General features: G+C 40.9%; 1 long non-coding RNA gene and 1 pseudogene across 1 annotated transcript; one reads left to right on the top strand and one right to left on the bottom strand.

The window, feature by feature from the left end:
- Nucleotides 1–5,679: 5,679 nt before the first annotated feature.
- On the bottom strand, nucleotides 5,680–7,329 carry LOC148006420 (ribosome biogenesis regulatory protein homolog; annotated as a pseudogene).
- A 257-nt stretch (nucleotides 7,330–7,586) lies between these two features.
- LOC148006419 (uncharacterized) lies at nucleotides 7,587–18,725 on the top strand. Its single transcript, XR_015683489.1, has 4 exons — nucleotides 7,587–7,670; nucleotides 8,413–8,575; nucleotides 9,709–9,884; nucleotides 18,131–18,725. It is a non-coding gene; the product is annotated as an uncharacterized LOC148006419 (long non-coding RNA).
- The last annotated feature ends 6,128 nt before the right edge of the window (nucleotides 18,726–24,853 follow it).

The following is a 24,853-nucleotide window of genomic DNA, read 5'->3' as shown; positions in this document are numbered from 1 at the left end:
ATTTTTGTTGCCGTTTTGGTTTTTTGCTTTATATTTTCTCTTGGAGCACCCAAAACTCCATGGGTCTGTGATTCCTGTATCCATGTCTTTCTTTCTGCCATGTGCTTCCCAGTGTAGAACTTTGCCCTCCTCACAGCATGGCCTTCAGAAGGTAAGCAGCTAAGGATTTTGTTGGTGGTTTTTTCCTGTTTTCTTTTGTGGCAGTTTGTCTGTCCTTCTCCATTGTGTTCTGGTTAGTCACTTGCTCTGCTCACTTTTGTACTCCAGCTTGTTGGTTTTGCCCACAAGAGATCCCTGTAGTTCCCGATGGCGTGTACTCCTAATACTTTCAGGGCTCTTGTGCTCTGCTCAGGCCAGAATCTAAACCACACCAGGAAAGGGATGGACATTCATGGGGAAGGGCCACTCATTGTTACCAATGGCAGCTCTTCTTGATTTTGCTGGCAGGCCCTTTGTCTCTCCTCCCCATCAGCATGGGTGGAGTGTGGAAGACAGGAGTGCAGTTTAAGTGTTAAAGCATGTCTCTCCAGTGGCTATTTTTCTACCTCAAAATAGACATGATATCCATGTGAATGTTTTACAATTGACTGTCCTTTCAGGTCATTTTATTATGACCCACACACCCTTCATATTGCTCTCACTCAGGATAGCCCTGCCTTGTGGCAATAACTAAATAAAATGATACACTCATACCTAGATCTTTGGAAATGTTAATGGAGTTGGTAACACCCCCTAACAGAATGAGGAATCCACTCATTCACTCTCACCCAGCCTCCTGCCAGCACAGCCATTTCCAGGCCGATCTGATACTATTTACATGATTTGGTATTTTTAATTTATGTTGAATGTTTAGGTAAGTAAAACTGCCACAGAAATGATGTATCTTAAAATCCTAGGCAGTTCTGTTCCTTCATATATATATATATATATATATATATATATATATATATATATATATGTGTGTGTGTGTGTGTGTGTGTGTGTGTGTGTGTGTGTGTGTGTCTGTGTGTGTGTGTATATCCATCCTAGCACTGATGATAGATTTTCAGTTAAACAGAACATTTAGTTATCTATTCCAGTTTAAGAAAGGATTAAAATATATGTTATATCCTGGCTAGCTTGTATACTCTCTGAAAACTATCCAATTTAATATGTATTTTCAAAGTATAACAGCCTGAGTCGGCTATGAGACTATAATCAGTCTTCAACCCCATCATAAATCTGTGAATGACTGACCAAATATCTATAAACAGAAGAAGCCTAATACGGCTTCTAGACCTGAGACAGGTTGTAGAGACAAATCTCCCCTAGCATAGTCTTCTGCTAGATACATGTGAGCACAAGTCTTCAGCCTTCTGTCCTTGGATCAACTGACAGACCCTTGAAATGTAGAAATCTTGAAGAGCTGATAATTCTGGCTCAGCAAAGATTATCAGTCAACTATTATGCATGTGTCCTTTTTGGACAGTTTTAGTCTGTAGATGAAATAGGCAGTTTCTGCCCAGTGGCTGCCTAGTCACAAAGTACTACCTCACCTAAAGGTAGAGATGCTGAATTTCTTCATGAAATCCACTAAAGTGGAACTGTTAGGGGCAGATGTGTCTCAACAAAAGATAAATAACTTTAAATGTCATATTTTGTGGATTTCTGATGTTTTTGAAAACCACCTATCTATATAAGATAATCTGGACTGTTGTCCATTGACTATTCTATTATATTTTCTTGAAAGCACTCTATCAATAAACTTAGAGCCATGAATTTGCTATTTAGCCCTTAACTCATATGTTTAGTCAACTCAGAAGTTTATAATGACATCAATAGAAGGAATGGGTCCAAACCTCATACTTTTAAAATTTGGTAAACAATAATTTCTATAGTAAAGTAAAGATATGATTGTAGCTTAGTTATCAAATGAAATCGTGGCTTTACAAATCAATCTAGCTAATACCTCCCTGTTAAATTATGACCATTTCTAAATTCATCAGAAAACAACCTTAGAATAACCACCTTCAGTCCCCCAACAATCCAGTGAATCAGGGCAATGACCCTTCAATAACTTCTTCAAGTTGTACATGGGCAATGAGACATCCTTGGAGGGGGGTGGTGGTAGGGAAAATGGAGCAAATGCTGTAGCCTGAGGGGTCTGTCTTGATTGGACCCAGCTGAAAGTCCTAGAGTGGAAGAATCCAAGCAGGTATGTTCTCCAAAGCATAATTCTCAGGACAAATGTTTACAGTTGAGATATCTTTTTGATTCTCTTGAATTTAGTTCTTCAAGCAGTCTCCCTCTATCAAATCTAATCCTTATGACTCTGGAAGGTGTCCAGAACCTAATCACCCTTTTTAAAAACACAAAGACAAAACCTTTCTTCCAAATACTGTGTTCCTTAGTCTGTAACCAGAAAAGTTTGTATCTTGCAGTTTCTTGGAGAGCAATAATACAACCAAAAAATTCAAAACCATGCCCATTGTGAAGATTAAACAGTTTTTAAAACAAGAAGTAAGCTAAACAATAGTGTGTGAGCCTGTTTAGGTTTCTCTAGTCTGTCATATCAGGAGATGAGCCCAAAGTTCCCATGGAGCCCACTTTAAGAGAACCTGAGCTTCCTGTTGTGGTAAATATCAAAAACAATCATCAACCCTTGCAGGCTGGCATCATTGAGCCATATAGTCTTTAGCGGGATAATGTATAAAACAAATTAAAAACCTTCTATCAATTCCAATACCAATAAGAAACAAGCAACTTGGGGCTGGAGAGATGGCTCAGTGGTTAAGAGCACTGGCTGCTCTTCCAGAGGTCCTGAGTTCAATTCCCAGCAACCACATGGTGGCTCACAACCATCTGTTATGGGATCCAATGCCTTCTTCTGGTGTGTCTGAAGACAGCTACAGTGTATTCATATAAATAGAAAAATAATAAATCTTAAAAAAAAGAAATAGGGGTTGGGGATTTAGGTCAGTGGTAGAGCGCTTGCCTACCAAGCACAAGGCCCTGGGTTCGGTCCTCAGCTCCAGAAAAAAAAAAAAAGAAATAAGCAACTTATCAAACCAGAACTTTAGCCCAAAATACATTGATCTGTCAACCTCTCTACCTGGAGCCTCAGAGCTTTATTTTTTATTTTATTATTTATTTATTTATTTTTTCTTTTTTTCGGAGCTGGGGACCGAACTCAGGGCCTTGCACATGCTAGGCAAGTGCTCTACCACTGAGCTAAATCCCCAAGCCCTATTTTATTATTTATTAATAATTTCCATAATATATGTCTGTATTCACTGTGCCTGGGGTTCAGACTTCTATTTTTAGTAACCATATTAACTTATAAATATCAGAAGTCTCTACTTGGATTCAGTGATAATTTTCCTTTTCTAAGTTTCGACCATGGGTGAAAATCCTCAGGTGATTCAGTTAAACTCTACTCTCTTTTTCTAAAGACAAATTTAATCTCCTTCCAATGACACCTGTAATTAGGAAGCAGACAGCTTGTCTAACAAGGATTTTAACCCAAAATTCCTGTGGATCCCACATTAGAAAGAAAATAAGTATCTTGTAAGACTTATCAGTGTCCGTAATCAACACCTGCTAAGGAAGCAGGCAGCTTTCATTTTCTAGTTCTTATAGGAGCATCCCAGGTGACCTAGAGTCTGTGAGCAGACCTCCTTCTATTCCTTTGTTTAAGGTTCCTGTGTTTGGGTCATCACGTGATTCAACATGGCACTGGCACGCTCTTACATAGAAAATAAAACTTTCTTTCAACTCTTTGGATTACAATTTTAATTTACAAGTGGATTCTTGCCCAACATGTCATTTTACCACCTGTTGCAGTATATATAATAAAGGCATTTCTTTTATCCTGCACTAGTGCTGGCACCATAGGGCCACATGGCATCTGTGGGATATTTTCATCTCTGTCAACAAAGCCTCTCACTTGCTAGGCTCCATCCCATATCACACTGTCAATTAAAGGTGAATAAAAATGTATAGATGAAAACCTTCATTGTGCATGCAGACTTCAAAGTTCTGGTCACGTACAAATAAAGAAAAGAACATTATAGGAAACAGTAAAAAACTCTCATTGGTGTCCAAGAAAGGGTGGATAGGCCTCCTACTTACCTTGGGCCTATTTTACTCCATACATGGAGGGATACATCCATATTATTTTATGTTTGATATACCCCCTTCACTGTTTGTCAGGCTCAGAAATCAGTAGTTGGCTAAAATATCTAACCAATTCTTTTTCATTATCCAGGCCCTCTAGTTCTCCGTAAAGGCTATTCATTGAACTACATCAGAGATCCATTGGACTTCTGACGCCCCCATCATCTCCCCAATTTCCATTTTCAGCCTTGTCATTGTGATACTACCTGCTTAAGGGGGTAGCCAAGGGTAATAAAATCAATTTGGAAAGGATTCACAGGATTTTCCCACTCTTACACCTGTGTGGTTAGGCAGCATTTTACCATGGCTTCTGCAGACCCTTGTCAAGAAGGCAGAAGCCCCAGATGACAGTGTCTAAGGGATTCCTTCAGGCACTTAAGAACCCATGAAAATAGAGGTTCCACTAGATCTGAGGCCTTTTCATCCCCTATCTATCCTTGTAAGTCTTAGCTGCATTATGAATAGAGGATCACAGTCCAACTCCCAACTAACTCAGGCCTGGACCAGGGAATTCAGGAAGGTAGATATTGGAGAAGTGATAGTTGATGAGACCACAGAGCAGCAAACGACAGTGCCTGTTGAACTTTGCTCACTGATGTCTCCTTTAATATTCTGGTTGTATGGGAGATTGTGAGGATGTGGGACTTTAACTTATTTTTTTTTTACTTATGCAAAGATAAGTTTATTAAGATAAAAAAGACAATGAAACAGGGAAAAACATCCATGACACAAAGTAACATGGTATCTGTCGGGTGTGGCTGCTCATTTATAACCACAGCACTTGGCCTGATTGAATTCCAGGCAGCCTTGCTTAGCTCCAAGCGATTTCCAGTCCAGCGTTTGCTAAAAACTAAAACCTGTGCCAATTAAAAAAAAGCCACCGTCTAAGAACAAAATGACAACAATTTTCTTGAGCAACTAGGTTAATTACCACTATTTAGCATGGTTCCAAATTACTGGCCAAATGCACCACCTGGACTAACATCAACAAGCAATGTACATTACTTATAGTTAGTGCCAAAGTAATGTTTGAGTTTCCCGAATACATGGTTTTTTATAACCATTGTAAATTTTTTTTTTTTGCAAGCAAACTCCATGTTGGTGTCACTGGCTTCACACACAACTTCTACTGACAGTAAAAGTTAATAGCAACACCAGGTACCCGTATACCTTTACAGACTTGTAGACCCCCCCCCCCCACCCTACCATTGTCCCTGCTTTGATAAATATACAAGCTTTATTGAAAAAAATAAAGCAAAAGTGTTGAAACCAATCAACTGTAACCTAGAAATTTGATCAACCTTTACTTAGCTTTCAAAGTCAAATAAAAAGGCAGGCCTTAATTTATTCCTGGTTCTAACCATATTGTTTCTATAATTATCATTTTCTCAAAATACACCAACTTCCAGTCAGTGTCTCGATTAATTCGAAGTCCAGCACTGACTGGAGGGGAGGCAAACCTGTCCCTTCAATGTCAAGCTCACTGAGGACAGCAGACACATCCTGAAGCAGCCTACAGTACTCACAGGTCTAGCTTTTCAGAACAGGTCCAGAGGGGAGAGCACTACGTTCTCCTCTGCCCTCCTTGGGGCAGCGCTCCTTTCTTCTTGACACCTACGGCAGGCCGCCTGGAATGCTTCTGGCCTCCCAAGCTTCCTTTCTTTTTCTCTACCTAACATGGCGGGCTGGTCTTTTTGCCCGATGCTCCTTGCTGGATTCTTTTTCTCTTGTCCATCTGGCTAATTATCCTCCTCTTGGCAAACTCCTCTTGGTCTTCTTCCCTCATGTGTTTGTTGGTGGCCCTGGTCACCTCCAGAGCAGGTTTCTTGCTGTTCATGACTTGAAGTAGCTCCAATTGTGTCTTTTCTGGGTTGTGAAGTCCCCCAAAAGGGCCTGAAACTTCCTCTTTTGCCAGAGCCCCGGGGGCTTTCTCCTTGGGAGGCACTCTCTGAAGCATCCCACCCAAGTGGTGGAGACCATAGCCACTTGCATGGCATGACCCAGGTCCTCCTCATTCTGGTGTCCCGTGGGTGCAGGCCGGCTGAGCTGGGCATCTGCATCTTGTGCGTGCGGGCCATGTTCTGCAGATGGTTCAGCTCCTTCATGGCCATGCGCTTTATTGGCCTGAATCATCTTGCAGAACTGGTCTTCCGTGGGGTCAGCACTCCCTGGCACTTCAATCAGCTACTCCTTGGTGTCATCCTGGCTGAGCTTGTAGCCACAACAGCATTGCCAATCACCTTGTCACACAGGATGTTGGCCCTCTTCTTGGGACAGATGCCCTAATGCACTGGAACTGCTGAAAGCATTAGAGCGGCAGTAGCTGGTGCAGAGGCTTCTCCTGGGCCAGGCCTGTGGCGGGCTCCTGCAAGCATGCTACCACCGCCTCCTCCACTTGCTCAGTCACCAGCTGCCACAGCTGGTTCATGAGAAGCTGCGTGTTTTCCCACGCCAGGGCCCGCAGCTCGTCCTCTCCCGAGGTCCAGGACTGGCGCATCACCATCAGGGCGTTGCTGTCTGAAGCCAGTAGGTTGCCCAGGTCGAACTCCAGTTCCACCTCCTGGTGCAGCAGGATGCACTGCAGTTTCTCTGCTTCCCCTGCTCGGCCTTGGCCAGCAGCTCCTGCACACTCTGCCCCTCCATGGCTCTTGCCTGAGGCTCAGATCTCTCACTTCTGAGGACTTTAACTTTAAGAATGGACAGAAAGTTTACAATTTGATGATTGCCCTGTACCTGAGGACCTATGTTGCCAGGACAATGGAGTTTTCATTGCACAAAATAGGATTTTAAGACAGAGATTTCATGAAAATACATGGGTGAATATAGTGAAACCCTGCTCCCTCTCAAGGCACACTCAGTGAAACAATAAACTCCAACTTGCATACATTTAAAGGTGCAGGGAAAGAATACTGACCTTGGGAAACAGCAAAACTGTGAGAATTGGGCTATATGTCACATGAATGGACCCCGGTTTTTACATTTCAGGGAGAAGAATCTCCCTCACATAAGGTATTTAGATATTTGGGGGTTAACAAATATTTTCTACCCATACCTAGGCTTTAACCAACTCTCCCTATCCTCAGCAACTGAGTTGTAATGGAGTAGTGAGAACCGTGAAGCTCTGGAAAAAGAGTGTGCGAATGGATGTTCCCTGGCTCAGAAGTGAGTCTCTGGAAAAGGCAGTGCAGAAACTGGTCAGTCTGGGTAGAGGGAGTTAGCAAGTAAGCTATGGCATTTCCCTGTGACATCATCGGTAGTGTCTTCCCTGGAAATTCTCTTGTATCCAGGAGAACCCTAGAATCTTCTGTGATGTCACCAGTGTTGTGGTGACACCAACTGCCTGAGTGATATCCCTCCAGAGCCTAAGGGGTTCCGAAGCGGGCAAGTTCTCCAGGTTCCTCAGTATATTTAGGAGGGAGAATCATACACATGCAGAGACCAGACCAAGGCAGAAGGAGGCCAGCCTTCTATCACGTTGGAGAACAAGACAAGGAAATGGTCCTGGGGAAGACCCAGTGAGTACTGGGCAGGGCTAGAGAAGCTTCCTGGAGAAGGTTGGCTTGAACTGGTCCTTTTAGGTGTAGGACTTTTGATTTTGAGCCTCAGTTTTGTTAATTGACTGTCCCAGACTCAACACTTTCTGATCAGTAGTTTGACAGAGAGCCAAGAATTGAGTCAAGCAGCTTTCCTTGAAGCCCTTTAATGTCATGTGTAGTGTCAAAGAATATCAGAATGAGCCCCTGTACGAATAACAAAGTGCCTCTCTCTCTCAGGATAGGCTTTTGAAGCTCTTCATTCTCAGCAATGTTCTGTAGGTTACATGGGTAATTGATGCCAAGAGGGATATTCTCCTGGTCATATATCACGGTCTCAGTTACTTCGTACTTGAACACACATGAATAGGGATTCAAGATGTTAAGCAGTTTAGACTCAAGGACTTACCTACCTCACATCAGACATTAGCTGAAAATGGCCTCCAATTCTTCTTGTTTAGGCCAGCTTTTTCATTTCACTGCCAGGGGAATGGTCTTAGGAAGTGTGGTATATGTCTATAGTGGAATATGTCATCATATGGCTATGATGGTGGGGAACAGGGACATAGCTGAATTCAGCTTAAAGACAGCTTTCTTGTTTTGTCAGGGATTCACTGTGTCTCTATAACTGTTCATCCTCAGACTTCTGTTTTCGACTAAGCATAGTTTTTCCTGTCATTATGTCCTCCTATATGACAGTTTACTTGTGTTTATCTACTTACAGAGTTTGCTCAGGAGGCATCATCTCAACCGTCCACCAACCATGTTGAGGAGGAGAGAATGAAGCATTTGGAGGACCTGAAAATTGTTCTCCAGAAGATGCCAAACGAGAGAGATGAACGCCAGAGAATACTGGCATATTACCCTAGAAACAATTTAAATGACAGGTAATCACAATGCAAGTTCTTTATTAACTGACTTGATATGTCTGTTAATCCCATATTTCCTCAAATCACAGTAGGCTATAATTCCAGGGTGTCCTCATGGTCAAAATCATTTCTTCTTAAGCACAGAATGTGAAGTTCAGAAAGGAGTGAGATGGGGGCACAGGCTATTTTGATTCCTCCAAAAGTAAATCGTAGACTGTGGCTTGAATCATAGTCTGGAAATAAGAGTAGAAGTGTGTGAGCTCTCATTGTGTGTTTTAAGATGCCTGGACAGGTGTTGGCTTGTGGAACTCTTTAGGTGCTGTGATTATGACTAATTATTGTTGTAATTGATATGGAGGTGCTTTGGGTTCAATAGGTCCTGTGAACAGGTGGAGGGGCCTAATCCCACTTGCTTCCTTTCAGTGTGTGACTGCATTGGCAACAGGTTATCATTGGTTTTCTCTGATTTTGTTCACTGTACTTTGAGATGATGCCACATCATTGTATTTATTCAGTATTCTAATTGTATTTGACTCTGTGAGTGTGTGTTTGTGTGTGTGTGTGTGTGTGTTGTGTGTGCATGTGTGAATGTGTTCATGTGTATCTTTAAGATCTGAGAATTCTATGGCCTTGGTTTGGCCTGAGAATTAGCCTGACTCAGTTTCCATGGTATGAAAGAGATGAGGCTGAGAGCCTCACTTTGAGCAGTACAATATTTGACCTCTGCTCACCTTGAAGGCACATTGGAATCATATATATATATATATGTATATATGCATATATATATAATATAGTTTTTATTAGACACATAGAAAGATTGTATACCTGTTGGCTCTATTCTCCTCTCTCAGCGGGTGTTCACCTACAAGTGACTTTTGAAAAAAAAATGGACATATAAGCACACAGAGGAATTTTGTCCTCTTCTGGGACAAATTTGAGTCCTTGGTGTCAGGTTATGAGAAGTACCCTGACTATTCTGGAATGTTGCTCTTTTCTCGATTTGACCTGTCTCTATATTATGCTCCATGGCTACCAAGGACTTGGACTATAGCTATCTTTGGATCAGAGCCTTAAAAAGTGAAATGTACTTGGAGAAGTGGGAAAAATCTAGATTCTGTCTTGGGATTCACCATTTTATGTTTGTGCCTCAGCCTGAGGTACTCCATCCTACGAAGTGAGTCTATTCGGCTGAAGCACAATGCCAAGAGAGCACAGAATGAGAACAGGGAGCTTCTATGGAACAAATTGCACTGGAACAGTCCATTAAGGAAACAGCGAGGTTCCGTGTGGAAGCCAGTATGAAAAACCACGTAACAAGCAGCATCAGGTAGGATGAATGAAGCATCAAGGGGATGTTGTCCTGATATCTAACCATAAACCAAGTTAAACAAATTTAACCAATCTCCAACTTATCCAGACACTCTACTAGGTCTCATCCAGTCGTTCATTTCTTTGACTATTTACAAGACTTTCTGTTGTGTTAGCCTCATGCAAGAAACAGAAGAAATGAGAACCAAATCCTCCTGCTCAACTAGAAACTGCAGTTCCTTACAGGGGATTGGTTGATCACACATTGCACACTTATACTCCATTATGGAGGGTGTCTTGTGGTATCCTTCTTTGTAGTGCACAGAACTGATTAGAGTTCAGTTAAATTGCCAAAAGAATGGTTATCATTGTCCGTTTTGATGGGGTTTGTGTCCTTTCTCTCCTTTTCCCCAGACTTTGCAAGATGGTCTCTTTTGCCTGCCCAAATCATGGTTCACAGTGACAGAGCTTGAGAAGCACCTTGTCAGTCCTGCTCTATGTCAATGTTCTAGAGTTCTTTTCTGTGGCTTCTATCCTGGAGCTGACTGGATGAACAAGGATGTAGGAAAGGCTTCTCTCAGGGTGAGGGTTTGTGTGAGATAAGTGAGGATTTGACAGAAAAATTTCTCCAACACTCTCAACCTAGTGTGCTCAAGAAGTGCACTCTCTATACAGTTTTATTTTTTTAAGGTATGGATAGCATTGTCTAAGCTCTCACTTGACACATTTCCTTTGCCTAATCTGTATTCAGCAACTAACTGTTCCTCCAGTTAGTTGCATGATGTCCTCCTCATTCCTTTCTGCTTCTCACTTTCTGTTCTCTGTCTCTGTCTCTCTCTCTCTCTGTTTGTCTGTCTGCCTGTCTGTCTGTCTGTCTCTCTCTGTGCATGAGTGTGGGGGTTGTTTGTGTGAATGTGAGTGTTTGTGTCTGTGATCACAGATATGCGTGAGCATGTTTATGGCTATGGTGCATATTTGTACATTGGGAGTTGCTTGTTTTAAGTATTTGTTATATGGGTGCTTATATATAGAAGTGTGTGTATATTTGTGTGTGGTTGTGCATGTGTGTGTGCATGTGGGAAGTCATGAACTAATGGTTTCTGAACACACACACACACATATATATACATGTCTGTGTGTATCGATGTGTATAAGCCTATATGCACATATATAAACATGTAAAACATTATATATATATACATACATACATACACACACACACACACACACACACACACACACACACACACACATATATATATATATATTCACTAAAACAAGAGGAAACAAAATTTTTCCAATCAGATTTTTAAACTGTTTTTAATGGGGTCTTGATTGCTATTGAAACTATTTATAGTGGGAAAGCTATTCATCATCACTGACATAACTTGGAGAAAAACACAGTAATGGGTTACAGGGGTGTGAGGAGAAGCTGTGGTCTAAAAGCCATGTACCTGAGTGTCGAAACTGCTGACTGAGGCCTCCTCTGCCTTCTTTGCTCTTGGTGTATAGTAACACTGGAAGGTCATGTGGCTTGTTGTATCTTCTCAACATTCTGGTTATTTTAATCATTGCCTGCCACCACTTTCTTTCTAGATTGGTCTAAACTTGGCTCAATATAACTTGGCTTTGGAGTTTGGCCTGGAATTTGTTATTTGAAAGATTAATTTGCTTAGAGTTGAATCTGCAAGCAGAAGATGTCCAGGAGTTATGCTGAGGTGTAATCACATCTTTGCCTCAGACAGAACCTTAGGCTCAACATAGTCCAAAGCAGTCATCCTGTGTTGAGTGTGTGGCATTCTTAACCAATGTTATTCAAAATCATTTGATCTGAGTGAAAATCATCTTTAAGGAGGGTTTAGAAAAGTGATGACCCTCAAACATTGCTAGAGGTGTCAAATGGGTAGTCCTATGAGAAGCCATGTACAACTTTTCTGAAAGTTCAACCTTTTGACACAGCGATTCCATAACAAGAAGTAGGTGTCAACAGAGAAACTGTGGCACATTAGTGTTGTAGTGGTACACCTCGGAGCAGCCCTGATGTAGAATGATCCAGGTGTCCTTCAGTCAGAAAGTAAAAATGTACAGTGTTGTCCAGCCCTTCCATGGACTGTTGCTGAGTTTGATTATACATCCAAGCATTTGGCGTTGAGTAGGTCAGGCTTTTCTTACTGGAATTATATCTGACAGTATCCCATTACAAGTTTTACCTTGGATTGTGGTTATGGAGATTTTCTAGCTGTTTGTGCTGGTAGTTTGGTTCCCCTGTCAGGTAGGGTATGGTAAAGGAACCTCATATTGAAAAATGCTATTCACTTTGCATCCAGTATGAAACAGTGAGGCAGAGCATGGAAAAGGCTGCCACCACCCAGTAGAGTATTGCCTGATATTAAGCCTACTGTGCACAACCTGGTGCACTTGCTAAGCAGGCTTGGCTAACAGGCCAACATGCCACATTTCTAACTTCTGATTTTCAGGGCAATTCACTTTATTGGCTGAGCTGTCTTTAGGCTATGCTCACTGTGTACTTACCTCATTCCAGGTTTTTGTTTTCTTATGCCACAATAGTAGACTGGATGACCTCTTATTATTACCATTAGCTGGGAAACTAACCACATTCTGCAAAGTACTCTGGCATGTATGTGTGAACAAATATATTTGAGTGTGTTAAAAATGTGTACGTTTTGGTGTCTTTCTGTCTGTCTGTCTGTCTGTCTGTCTGTATTCATGCATGACCCCACAGACAATATAATCTTCTAGTGACCAGGATGAGGAGAGAAAGGAAGAAAATTTCTAGGACCCACTAGAGCAGAAAGAACTGGTCACTGAGCAAAAGGCCTTGGCTGAGAAGATGCAGCATATTTTCAGTGTCACTGAGATGATTTAAAAGCACAGGATGAAATATGAATATAACAGGAAGCAATAATCACTGTTCCTTAATATCTCTCAACATCAATGGCCTCAACTCCCCCAATAAAAAGACATAGATTAACAAACTGGATACGCAACGAGGACCATGCATTCTGCTGCCTACAGGAAACACACCTCAGAGACAAAGACAGACACTACCTCAGAGTGAAAGGCTGGAAAACAACTTTCCAAGCAAATGGTCAGAAGAAGCAAGCTGGAGTAGCCATTCTAATATCAAATAAAATCAATTTTCAATTAAAAGTCATCAAAAAAGATAAGGAAGGACACTTCATATTCATCAAAGGAAAAATCCACCAAGATGAACTCTCAATCCTAAATATCTATGCCCCAAATACAAGGGCACCTACATACGTAAAAGAAACCTTACTAAAGCTCAAAACACACATTGCACCTCACACAATAATAGTGGGAGATTTCAACACCCCACTCTCATCAATGGACAGATCACGGAAAGAGAAATTAAACAGAGACGTAGACAGACTAAGAGACGTCATGAGCCAAATGGACTTAACGGATATTTATAGAACATTCTATCCTAAAGCAAAAGGATATACCTTCTTCTCAGCTCCTCATGGTACTTTCTCCAAAATTGACCATATAGTTGGTCAAAAAACGGGCCTCAACAGGTACAGAAAGATAGAAATAATCCCATGCGTGCTATCAGACCACCACGGCCTAAAACTGGTCTTCAATAACAATAAGGGAAGAATGCCCACATATACGTGGAAATTAAACAATGCTCTACTCAGTGATAACCTAGTCAAGGAAGAAATAAAGAAAGAAATTAAAAACTTTTTAGAATTTAATGAAAATGAAGGTACAACATACCCAAACTTATGGGACACAATGAAAGCTGTGCTAAGAGGAAAACTCATAGCACTGTGTGCCTGCAGAAAGAAACAGGAAAGAGCATATGTCAGCAGCTTGACAGCACACCTGAAAGCTCTAGAGCAAAAAGAAGCAAATACACCCAGGAGGAGTAGAAGGCAGGAAATAATCAAACTCAGAGCTGAAATCAACCAAGTAGAAACAAAAAGGACCATAGAAAGAATCAACAGAACCAAAAGTTGGTTCTTTGAGAAAGTCAACAAGATAGATAAACCCTTAGCCAGACTAATGAGAGGAAACAGAGAGTGTGTCCAAATTAACAAAATCAGAAATGAAAAGGGAGACATAACTACAGATTCAGAGGAAATTCAAAAAATCATCAGATCTTACTATAAAAGCCTATATTCAACAAAACTTGAAAATCTGCAGGAAATGGACAATTTCCTAGACAAATACCAGGTACCGAAGTTAAATCAGGAACAGATAAACCAGTTAAACAACCCCATAACTCCTAAGGAAATAGAAGCAGTCATTAGAGGTCTCCCAACCAAAAAGAGCCCAGGTCCAGACGGGTTTAGTGCAGAATTCTATCAAACCTTCATAGAAGACCTCATACCAATATTATCCAAACTATTCCACAAAATTGAAACAGATGGATCACTCCCAAATTCCTTCTATGAAGCCACAATTACTCTTATACCTAAACCACACAAAGACCGAACAAAGAAAGAGAACTTCAGACCAATTTCCCTTATGAATATCGACGCAAAACTACTCAATAAAATTCTGGCAAACCGAATCCAAGAGCACATCAAAACAATCATCCACCATGATCAAGTAGGCTTCATCCCAGGCATGCAGGGATGGTTTAATATACGGAAAACCATCAACGTGATCCATTATATAAACAAACTGAAAGAACAAAACCACATGATCATTTCATTAGATGCTGAGAAAGCATTTGACAAAATTCAACACCCCTTCATGATAAAAGTCCTGGAAAGAATAGGAATTCAAGGCCCATACCTAAACATAGTAAAAGACATATACAGCAAACCAGTTGCTAACATTAAACTAAATGGAGAGAAACTTGAAGCAATCCCACTAAAATCAGGGACTAGACAAGGCTGCCCACTCTCTCCCTACTTATTCAATATAGTTCTTGAAGTTCTAGCCAGAACAATCAGACAACAAAAGGAGGTCAAGGGGATACAGATCGGAAAAGAAGAAGTCAAAACATCACTATTTGCAGATGATATGATAGTTTATTTAAGTGATCCCAAAAGTTCCACCAGAGAACTACTAAAGCTGATAAACAACTTCAGCAAAGTGGCTGGGTATAAAATTAACTCAAATAAATCTGTAGCCTTCCTCTACACAAAAGAGAAACAAGCCGAGAAAGAAATTAGGGGAAACGACACCCTTCATAATAGACCCAAGTAATATAAAGTACCTCGGTGTGACTTTAACCAAGCAAGTAAAAGATCTGTACAATAAGAACTTCAAGACACTGAGGAAAGAAATTGAAGAAGACCTCAGAAGATGGAAAGATCTCCCATGCTCATGGATTGCCAGGATTAATATAGTAAAAATGGCCATTTTACCAAAAGCGATCTACAGATTCAATGCAATCCCCATCAAAATACCAATCCAATTCTTCAAAGAGTTAGACAGAACAATTTGCAAATTCATCTGGAATAACAAAAAACCCAGGATAGCTAAAACTATTCTCAACAATAAAAGGACTTCCAGGGGAATCACTATCCCTGAACTCAAGCAGTATTACAGAGCAATAGTGATAAAAACTGCATGGTATTGGTACAGAGACAGACAGATAGACCAATGGAACAGAATTGAAGACCCAGAAATGAACCCACACACCTATGGTCACTTGATTTTTGACAAAGGAGCCAAAACCATCCAATGGAAAAAAGATAGCATTTTCAGCAAATGGTGCTGGTTCAACTGGAGGTCAACATGTAGAAGAATGCAGATTGATCCATGCTTATCACCCTGTACAAAGCTTAAGTCCAAGTGGATCAAGGACCTCCACATCAAACCTGATACACTCAAACTAATAGAAGAAAAACTAGGGAAGCATCTGGAACACATGGGCACTGGAAAAAATTTCCTGAACAAAACACACTGGCTTATGCTCTAAGATCAAGAATCGACAAATGGGATCTCATAAAACTGCAAAGCTTCTGTAAGGCAAAGGACACTGTGGTTAGGACAAAACGGCAACCAACAGATTGGGAAAAGATCTTTACCAATCCTACAACAGATAGAGGCCTTATATCCAAAATATACAAAGAACTCAAGAAGTTAGACCGCAGGGAGACAAATAACCCTATTAAAAACGGGGTTGAGAGCTAAACAAAGAATTCACAGCTGAGGAATGCCGAATGGCTGAGAAACACCTAAAGAAATGTTCAACATCTTTAGTCATAAGGGAAATGCAAATCAAAACAACCCTGAGATTTCACCTCACACCAGTGAGAATGGCTAAGATCAAAAACTCAGGGGACAGCAGATGCTGGCGAGGATGCGGAGAAAGAGGAACACTCCTCCATTGTTGGTGGGATTGCAGACTGGTACAACCATTCTGGAAATCAGTCTGGAGGTTCCTCAGAAAATTGGACATTGAACTGCCTGAGGATCCAGCTATACCTGTCTTGGGCATATACCCAAAAGATGCCCCAACATATAAAAAAGACACGTCCTCCACTATGTTCATCACAGCCTTATTTATAATAGCCAGAAGCTGGAAAGAACCCAGATGCCCTTCAACAGAGGAATGGATACAGAAAATGTGGTACATCTACACAATGGAATATTACTCAGCTATCAAAAACAACGGCTTTATGAAATTCGTAGGCAAATGGTTGGAACTGGAAAATATCATCCTGAGTGAGCTAACCCAATCACAGAAAGACATACATGGTATGCACTCACTGATAAGTGGCTATTAGCCCAAATGCTTGAATTACCCTAGATGCCTAGAACAAATGAACCTCAAGACATATGATCAAAATGTGAATGCTTCACTCCTTCTCTAAAAGGGGAACAAGAATACCCTTGGCAGGGAAGAGAGAGGCAAAGATTAAAACAGAGACTGAAGGAACACCCATTCAGAGCCTGCCCCACATGTGGCCCATACATATACAGCCACCCAATTAGACAAGATGGATGAAGCAAAGAAGTGCAGACCGACAGGAGCCGGATGTAGATCGCTCCTGAGAGACACAGCCAGAATACAGCAAATACAGAGGCGAATGCCAGCAACAAACCACTGAACTGAGAATAGGACCCCCGTTGAAGGAATCAGAGAAAGAACTGGAAGAGCTTGAAGGGGCTCAAGACCCCATATGTACAACAATGCCAACCAACCAGAGCTTCCAGGGACTAAGCCACTACCTAAAGACTATACATGGGCTGACCCTGGACTCTGACCTCATAGGTAGCAATGAATATCCTAGTAAGAGCACCAGTGGAAGGGGAAGCCCTGGGTCCTGCTAAGACTGAACCCCCAGTGAACTAGACTGTTGGGGGGAGGGTGGCAATGGGGGGAGGGTTGGGAGGGGAACACCCATAAGGAAGGGGAGGGGGGGATGTTTGCCCGGAAACCAAAGAATTATTATTAAGTATTAAATAAATTTTAAAAAAAAACTTGTTAAAATTAAAAAAAAAAAGCACAGGATGGGAGGACCCAAGTAGATTCCCTGTACTTGTAAACTGTCTTTTTGGGTGTCTGTCTTTCTACATAGTTCTCAGCATCTGTCAGCTAAGAGCAGCTCAGAATATTATTCTGGTCCATTTTAAAAGAAATTTTGTCCACGAAGTGTATGCGATCCTTAGAGATTCTGGCTATTGTGTACCCATTCTTCCAGTCTGAGCTCTCTAGTGTTTTCTGAGCACATTGCCTTTAGGTCTCCCCACAAATAATTTTACGATACCCATAAACGAAGGAGTGATATAGTTTATTTTCTGCATGAATATCTCCTTCTGAGTTCAATGCCTCCTCTTGGAAAGATTTCCAGGCAGCATATGCTTGCTGAATATAATATCACATCTGTGTGCATGTACTTCTTGAGATATTGTTTCTCTGGGTCTTTGCAGATATTGAGATTGTAAGTGGAACTCAGACAGATTCCTGCACTGGAGGAATAATAGCAGCCTTCATTCCAGTGAGGGCCAGGCTTCCAAGGCCTTCCTATTGTTTTCTAGGTTGTTCACATCTCTCCTCAACTGACATTGAGACATTGCAACATGATATTAAAATATAATATATGGATGATTGGAATCATGTGCTGTTCACTGTTCGATTTTTAGCAGCTTTTAAAAGCTGAGAAAATATGCAAGCCTGTGGGATCTCTTACCCTTCTCTCTTGGGCATGAGAGAATGACTTCAAATGAAAGATCATACTGTATTATCCTGCTGAATTGTGCTGCTGTGTATTGGATAACTGAAATGGCAGGTCCTCACCAGGCCTTTTCCACCCCTAGGTCTGCAACACTCCAGCAGAAACTTGCACAGGGCCCAGACCAGGACTACAGCTCTCAGAGACAGAACTGTCCACCAGGAACACTGAGGGTGCAAAGACTGACAACACCTCCCGCATCTCAGTTCTCATAACCATAACACTCTTGGGCTGCATTTGAAAGACCTTGAGATATCATATGGAACATGCCTAATGTTTAACCTTTTGAGAACTTGTCCATCAACAACCACCACCCCGAATGAGGCATGTCTACATTCATCTTGAAGAGATTTTTACCATTTTGCCTGCCATTCTGCTATGCTTGCAAGGCCAGCAACAGGCTGGAGGTATATGTTGCAAAATCTGCAGCCATTGAATGTTGATTAATTTACCTGCTGTATTTGGTTTTCAGTTTTTAGTTTGATTGTTTTATGCATTTGGTTTTTTTTGTTTACACTTGAAGTTTTGTCATTTATTTGTTAACTTTAGTTTTTAAAATTAATATGCTATATTCCTAAGGCTATATTAATTGAACTCATTGACTCCCCCACTTTAAAATGTTCTCGAATAAATTAATGTTTGCCTATAAATAAAAATGTGACCTCTAACCCTTCACTCATAAGACCCTCCTGAGTCATGTGTGGTTTTCCCTCCTGTAACAGCACAAGTATAAGGCAACAGTGGTTTTCTGCAAGTCTCATGCAGCTTAGGCTTCATCATCAGTTCACATCCAGCCATAGCTGCACAGGAAACCATGGTCTTGATGTTGATAGTGTGTCTTGCTCTGTGGATCCCACCTTCATGATGAAAAATATTCTTGCTGTATCCTTGTGTTCACAAATTTAGATTCCTTTATAATAACAAACAAAAGAGAAACGCAGAAGTGTTTCTGTAGTACGTTAGAGGAAATAAAAACATTCAGTATGGGAATATAAAAAAGAGATCAGGACACATAGAGTTTTATGCCTGTGGATTCCTTGAACTATAGCATCAGCTATGACTGCACAGTTAATGAATTCGACCAATTTTAGAGGAATGAATATTTTTACTATTTTTGTTGTTGGTTTGTTTGTTGTTATTCTTGATAATGATATATTTGTTGAGTTCATTTTGATGTATATCATAGCTTCTTTTGGGCAGAGGTCTTTCAGTTTTGAGTTTTTTTTTTTTTTAAGTGGGAAGGAAAATGCTTGCAGATCAATGCCATAAGCGCCGGTGTACTCAGGATTTTCCTATTTATCGTGGACGGGAAGTTCGACATCTCCGCTCGGCACACCGGACATGAGTTGGCATCAGGGCCTAAGGAGCTCCTGCTCTCTCCCCTTAATCTCTGTCTTTTGTCCTCTGGGCCACACCCTCCTTTCCCATTCTACTTTCTCAGTTTTGGCTTAGTTGTCTCCTCAGGGTTTTGTCACTTACCCCTCCCCATGCTGTCCCCTTCCTTTTCAGCTCCTCCTTCCTGTCCCCATCTATCACCCTCTGTGCTTCTGTCTCGTCTTGCCCTGTGTCTCCCTGACCCTGTGCTTTAACCCACCCTCCCTCATTGTTCTGATTAACACTGCAGAGACGCTTGGCAGACATTCTTTTGGTCTGGAGGCTGAGAAAGGTGAAGCAGGGAGCCCCAAGCTGCCTCTGTCCCCTACCCACCTGAAATCTTGGGGTCTTAGGAGTGGGACAAGGATAAAAAGCACCCAAAGAAGGCTTTGGTTTTGCTTTTTGGTTTGTTCATTTTTTTTTGAGGAGAAGTCCCAGGAATGTAGGTTGCTTAAGATTTTAAGCCTCTTATTTTTGTAAGATGTGTAGTATTTGCTGTTTTTTGCTTTATTTTGACAATTCACGAAGAAACTGACCTCAGAAAGAGTGTTAGAGTTTGGCTGCTCTCCTATTACCCCAAGCCCCATCCCTGGGGAGCAGAATCTCCCAGACCAGAGAGATTTGGGGATGAGGAAGACCAGACATAAGCGCCAAACTGCTGTTCCAAGGATAGAAACAATCTAAGGGCTTTCTCCCCAGGGTTGTTTTGATTTGCATTTCCCTTACGACTAAAGATGTTGAACATTTCTTTAGGTGTTTCTCAGCCATTCGGCATTCCTCAGCTGTGAATTCTTTCTTTAGCTCTGAACCCCATTTTTTTTTTATTAACTTGAGTATTTCTTATATACATTTCTAGTGTTATTCCCTTTCCCGGTTTCCGGGCAAACATCCCCCTCCCCCCTCCCCTTCCTTATGGGTATTCCCCTCACCACCCTCCCCCCATTGCCGCCCTCCCCCCAACAGTCTAGTTCACAGGGGGTTTAGTCTTAGCAGGACCCAGGGCTTCCCCTTCCACTGGTGCTCTTACTAGGATATTCATTGCTACCTATGAGGTCAGAGTCCAGGGTCAGTCCATGTATAGTCTTTAGGTAGTGGCTTAGTCCCTGGAAGCTCTGGTTGGTTGGCATTGTTGTACATATGGGGTCTCGAGCCCCTTCAAGCTCTTCCAGTTCTTTCTCTGATTCCTTCAACGGGGGTCCTATTCTCAGTTCAGTGGTTTGCTGCTGGCATTCGCCTCTATATTTGCTGTATTCTGGCTGTGTCTCTGAGGAGCGATCTACATCCCGCTCCTGTCGGTCTGCACTTCTTTGCTTCATCCATCTTGTCTAATTGGGTGGCTGTATATGTATGGGCCACATGTGGGGCAGGCTCTGAATGTGAACCCCATTTTTTAATAGGGTTATTTGTCTCCTTGCAGTCTAACTTCTTGATTTCTTTGTATATTTTGGATATAAGGCCTCTATCTGTTGTAGGATTGGTAAAGATCTTTTCCCAATCTGTTGGTTGCCGTTTTCTCCTAACCACAGTGTCCTTTGCCTTACAGAAGCTTTGCAGTTTTATGAGATCCCATTTGTCAATTCTTGATCTTAAAGCATAAGCCATTGGTGTTTTGTTCAGGAAATTTTTTCCAGTGCCCATGTGTTCCAGATGCTTCCCTAGTTTTTCTTCTATTAGTTTGAGTGTACCTGGTTTGATGTGGAGGTCCTTGATCCACTTGGACTTAAGCTTTGTACAGGGTGATAAGCATGGATCAATCTGCATTCTTCTACATGTTGACCTCCAGTTGAACCAGCACCATTTGCTGAAAATGCTATCTTTTTTCCATTGGATGGTTTTGGCTCCTTTGTCAAAAATCAAGTGACCATAGGTGTGTGGGTTCATTTCTGGGTCTTCAATTCTGTTCCATTGGTCTATCTGTCTGTCTCTGTACCAATACCATGCAGTTTTTATCACTATTGCTCTGTAATACTGCTTGAGTTCAGGGATAGTGATTCCCCTGGAAGTCCTTTTATTGTTGAGAATAGTTTTAGCTATCCTGGGTTTTTTGTTATTCCAGATGAATTTGCAAATTGTTCTGTCTAACTCTTTGAAGAATTGGATTGGTATGTTGATGGGGATTGCATTGAATCTGTAGATCGCTTTTGGTAAAATGGCCATTTTTACTATATTAATCCTGGCAATCCATGAGCATGGGAGATCTTTCCATCTTCTTAGGTCTTCTTCAATTTCATTCTTCAGAGTCTTTAAGTTCGTATTGTACAGATCTTTTACTTGCTTGGTTAAAGTCACACCGAGGTACTTTATATTATTTGGAACTATTATGAACAGTGTCAATTCCCTAATTTCTTTCTCGGCTTGTTTCTCTTTTGTGTAGAGGAAGGCTACTGATTTATTTGAGTTACTTTTATACCCAGCCACTGTGCTGAAATTGTTTATCAGCTTTAGTAGTTCTTTGGTGGAACTTTTGGGATCACTTAAATATACTATCATATCATCTGCAAATAGTGATATTTTGACTTCTTTTCCAGTCTATATCCCCTTGACCTCCTTTTGTTGTCTGATTGCTCTGGCTAGAACTTCAAGAACTATATTGAATAAGTAGGGGGAGAGAAGGCAGCCTTGTCTAGTCCCTGATTTTAGTGGGATTGCTTCAAGTTTCTCTCCATTTAATGCTAGCAACTGGTTTGCTGTATATAGCTTTTACTATGTTTAGGTATGGGCCTTGAATTCCTATTCTTTCCAGGACTTTTATCATGAAGGGGTGCTGAATTTTGTCAAATGCTTTCTCAGCATCTAATGAAATGATCATGTGGTTTTGTTCTTTCAGTTTGTTTATATAATGGATCACGTTGATGGTTTTCCGTATATTAAACCATCCCTGCATGCCTGGGATGAAGCCTACTTGATCATGGTGGATGATTGTTTTGATGTGCTCTTGGATTCGGTTTGCCAGAATTTTATTGAGTATTTTTCCATCGATATTCATAAGGGAAATTGGTCTGAAGTTCTCTTTCTTTGTTCGGTCTTTGTGTGGTTTAGGTATAAGAGTAATTGTGGCTTCATAGAAGGAATTCGGTAGTGCTCCATCTGTTTCAATTTGGTGGAATAGTTTTGATAGTATTGGTATAAGGTCTTCTATGAAGGTCTGATAGAATTCTGCACTAAACCCGTCTGGACCTCGGCTCTTTTTGGTTGGGAGACCTTTAATGACTGCTTCTATTTCCTTAGGAGTTATGGGGTTGTTTAACTGGTTTATCTGTTCCTGATTTAACTTCGGTACCTGGTATCTGTCTAGGAAATTGTCCATTTCCTGTAGATTTTCAAGTTTTGTTGAATATAGGCTTTTATAGTAAGATCTGATGATTTTTTGAATTTCCTCTGAATCTGTAGTTATGTCTCCCTTTTCATTTCTGATTTTGTTAATTTGGACACACTCTCTGTTTCCTCTCGTTAGTCTGGCTAAGGGTTTGTCTATCTTGTTGATTTTCTAAAAGAACCAACTTTTGGTTCTGTTGATTCTTTCTATGGTCCTTTTTGTTTCTACTTTGGTTGATTTCAGCTCTGAGTTTGATTATTTCCTTCTTCTACTCCTCCTGGGTGTATTTGCTTCTTTTTGCTCTAGAGCTTTTAGGTGTGCTGTCAAGCTGGTGACATATGCTCTTTCCTGTTTCTTTCTGCAGGCGCTCAGCACTATGAGTTTTCCTCTTAGCATAGCTTTCATTGTGTCCCATAAGTTTGGGTATGTTGTACCTTCATTTTCATTAAATTGTAAGAAGTCTTTAATTTCTTTCTTTATTTCTTCCTTGACCAGGTTATCATTGAGTAGAGCATTGTTCAATTTCCACGTATATGTGGGCATTCTTCCCTTATTGTCATTGAGGACCAGCTTTAGACCATGGTGGTCTGACAGCACGCATGGGATTATTTCTATCTTTCTGTACCTGTTGAGGCCCATTTTTTGACCAACTATATGGTCAATTTTGGCGAAAGTACCATGAGGAGCTGAGAAGAAGGTATTTCCTTTTGCTTTAGGATAGGATGTTCTATAAATATCTATTAAGTCCATTTGGCTCATGACTTCTCTTAGTGTGTCTACGTCTCTGTTTAATTTCTGTTTCTATGATCTGTCCATTGATGAGAGTGGGGTGTTGAAATCTCCTACTATTACTGTGTGAGGTGCAATGTGTGTTTTGAGCTTTAGTAAGGTTTCTTTTACGTATGTAGATGCCCTTATATTTGGGGCATAGGTATTTAGGATTGAGAGTTCATCTTGGTGGATTTTTCCTTTGATGAATATGAAGTGTCCTTCCTTATCTTTTTTGATGACTTTTAGTTGAAAATTGATTTTATTTGATATTAGAATGGCTACTCCAGCTTGCTTCTTCTGACCATTTGCTTGGAAAGTTGTTTTCCAGCCTTTCACTCTGAGGTAGTGTCTGTCTTTGTCTCTGAGGTGTGTTTCCTGTAGGCAGCAGAATGCAGGGTCCTCGTTGGGTACCCAGTTTGTTAATGTATGTCCTTTCATTGGGGAGTTGAGGCCATTGATGTTGAGAGATATTAAGGAACAGTGATTATTGCTTCCTGTTATATTCATATTTGGATGTGAGGTTATGTTTGTGTGCTTTTCTTCTCTTTGTTTTGTTGCCAAGACGATTAGTGTCTTGCTTCTTCTATGGTATAGCTTGCCTCCTTATGTTGGGCTTTACCATTTATTATCCTTTGTAGTGCTGGATTTGTAGAAAGATATCATGTAAATTTGGTTTTGTCATGGAATATCTTGGTTTCTCCATCTGTGTTAATTGAGAGTTTTGCAGGATACAGTAACCTGGGCTGGCATTTGTGTTCTCTTAGGGTCTGTATGACATCTGTCCAGGATCTTCTGGCTTTCATAGTTTCTGGCGAAAAGTCTGGTGTGATTCTGATAGGTCTGCCTTTATATGTTACTTGACCTTTTTCCCTTACTGCTTTTAATATTCTTTCTTTATTTTGTGCGTTTGGGGTTTTGACTATTATGTGACGGGAGGTGTTTCTTTTCTGGTCCAATCTATTTGGAGTTCTGTAGGCTTCTTGTATGCCTATGGGTATCCTTTTTTTAGGTTAGGGAAGTTTTCTTCTATGATTTTGTTGAAGATATTTACTGGTCCTTTGAGCTGGGAGTCTTCACTCTCTTCTATACCTATTATCCTTAGGTTTGATCTTCTCATTGAGTCCTGGATTTCCTGTATGTTTTGGACCAGTAGCTTTTTCTGCTTTACATTATCTTTGACAGTTGAGTCGATGATTTCTATGGGATCTTCAGCTCCTGAGATTCTCTCTTCCATCTCTTGTATTCTGTTGGTGAAGCTTGTATCTACAGCTCCTTGTCTCTTCTTTTGGTTTTCTATATCCAGTGTTGTTTCCATGTGTTCTTTCTTGATTGCTTCTATTTCCTTTT

The sequence above is a fragment of the Rattus norvegicus genome, chromosome 3 (genome assembly GCF_021556685.1).
Source record: "Rattus norvegicus strain SHRSP/BbbUtx chromosome 3, alternate assembly SHRSP_T2T, whole genome shotgun sequence".
Taxonomy (NCBI): domain Eukaryota; kingdom Metazoa; phylum Chordata; class Mammalia; order Rodentia; family Muridae; genus Rattus; species Rattus norvegicus.
Note: the sequence above shows the minus strand (reverse complement) of the source record. Positions and strands in the feature narration are given on the sequence as shown.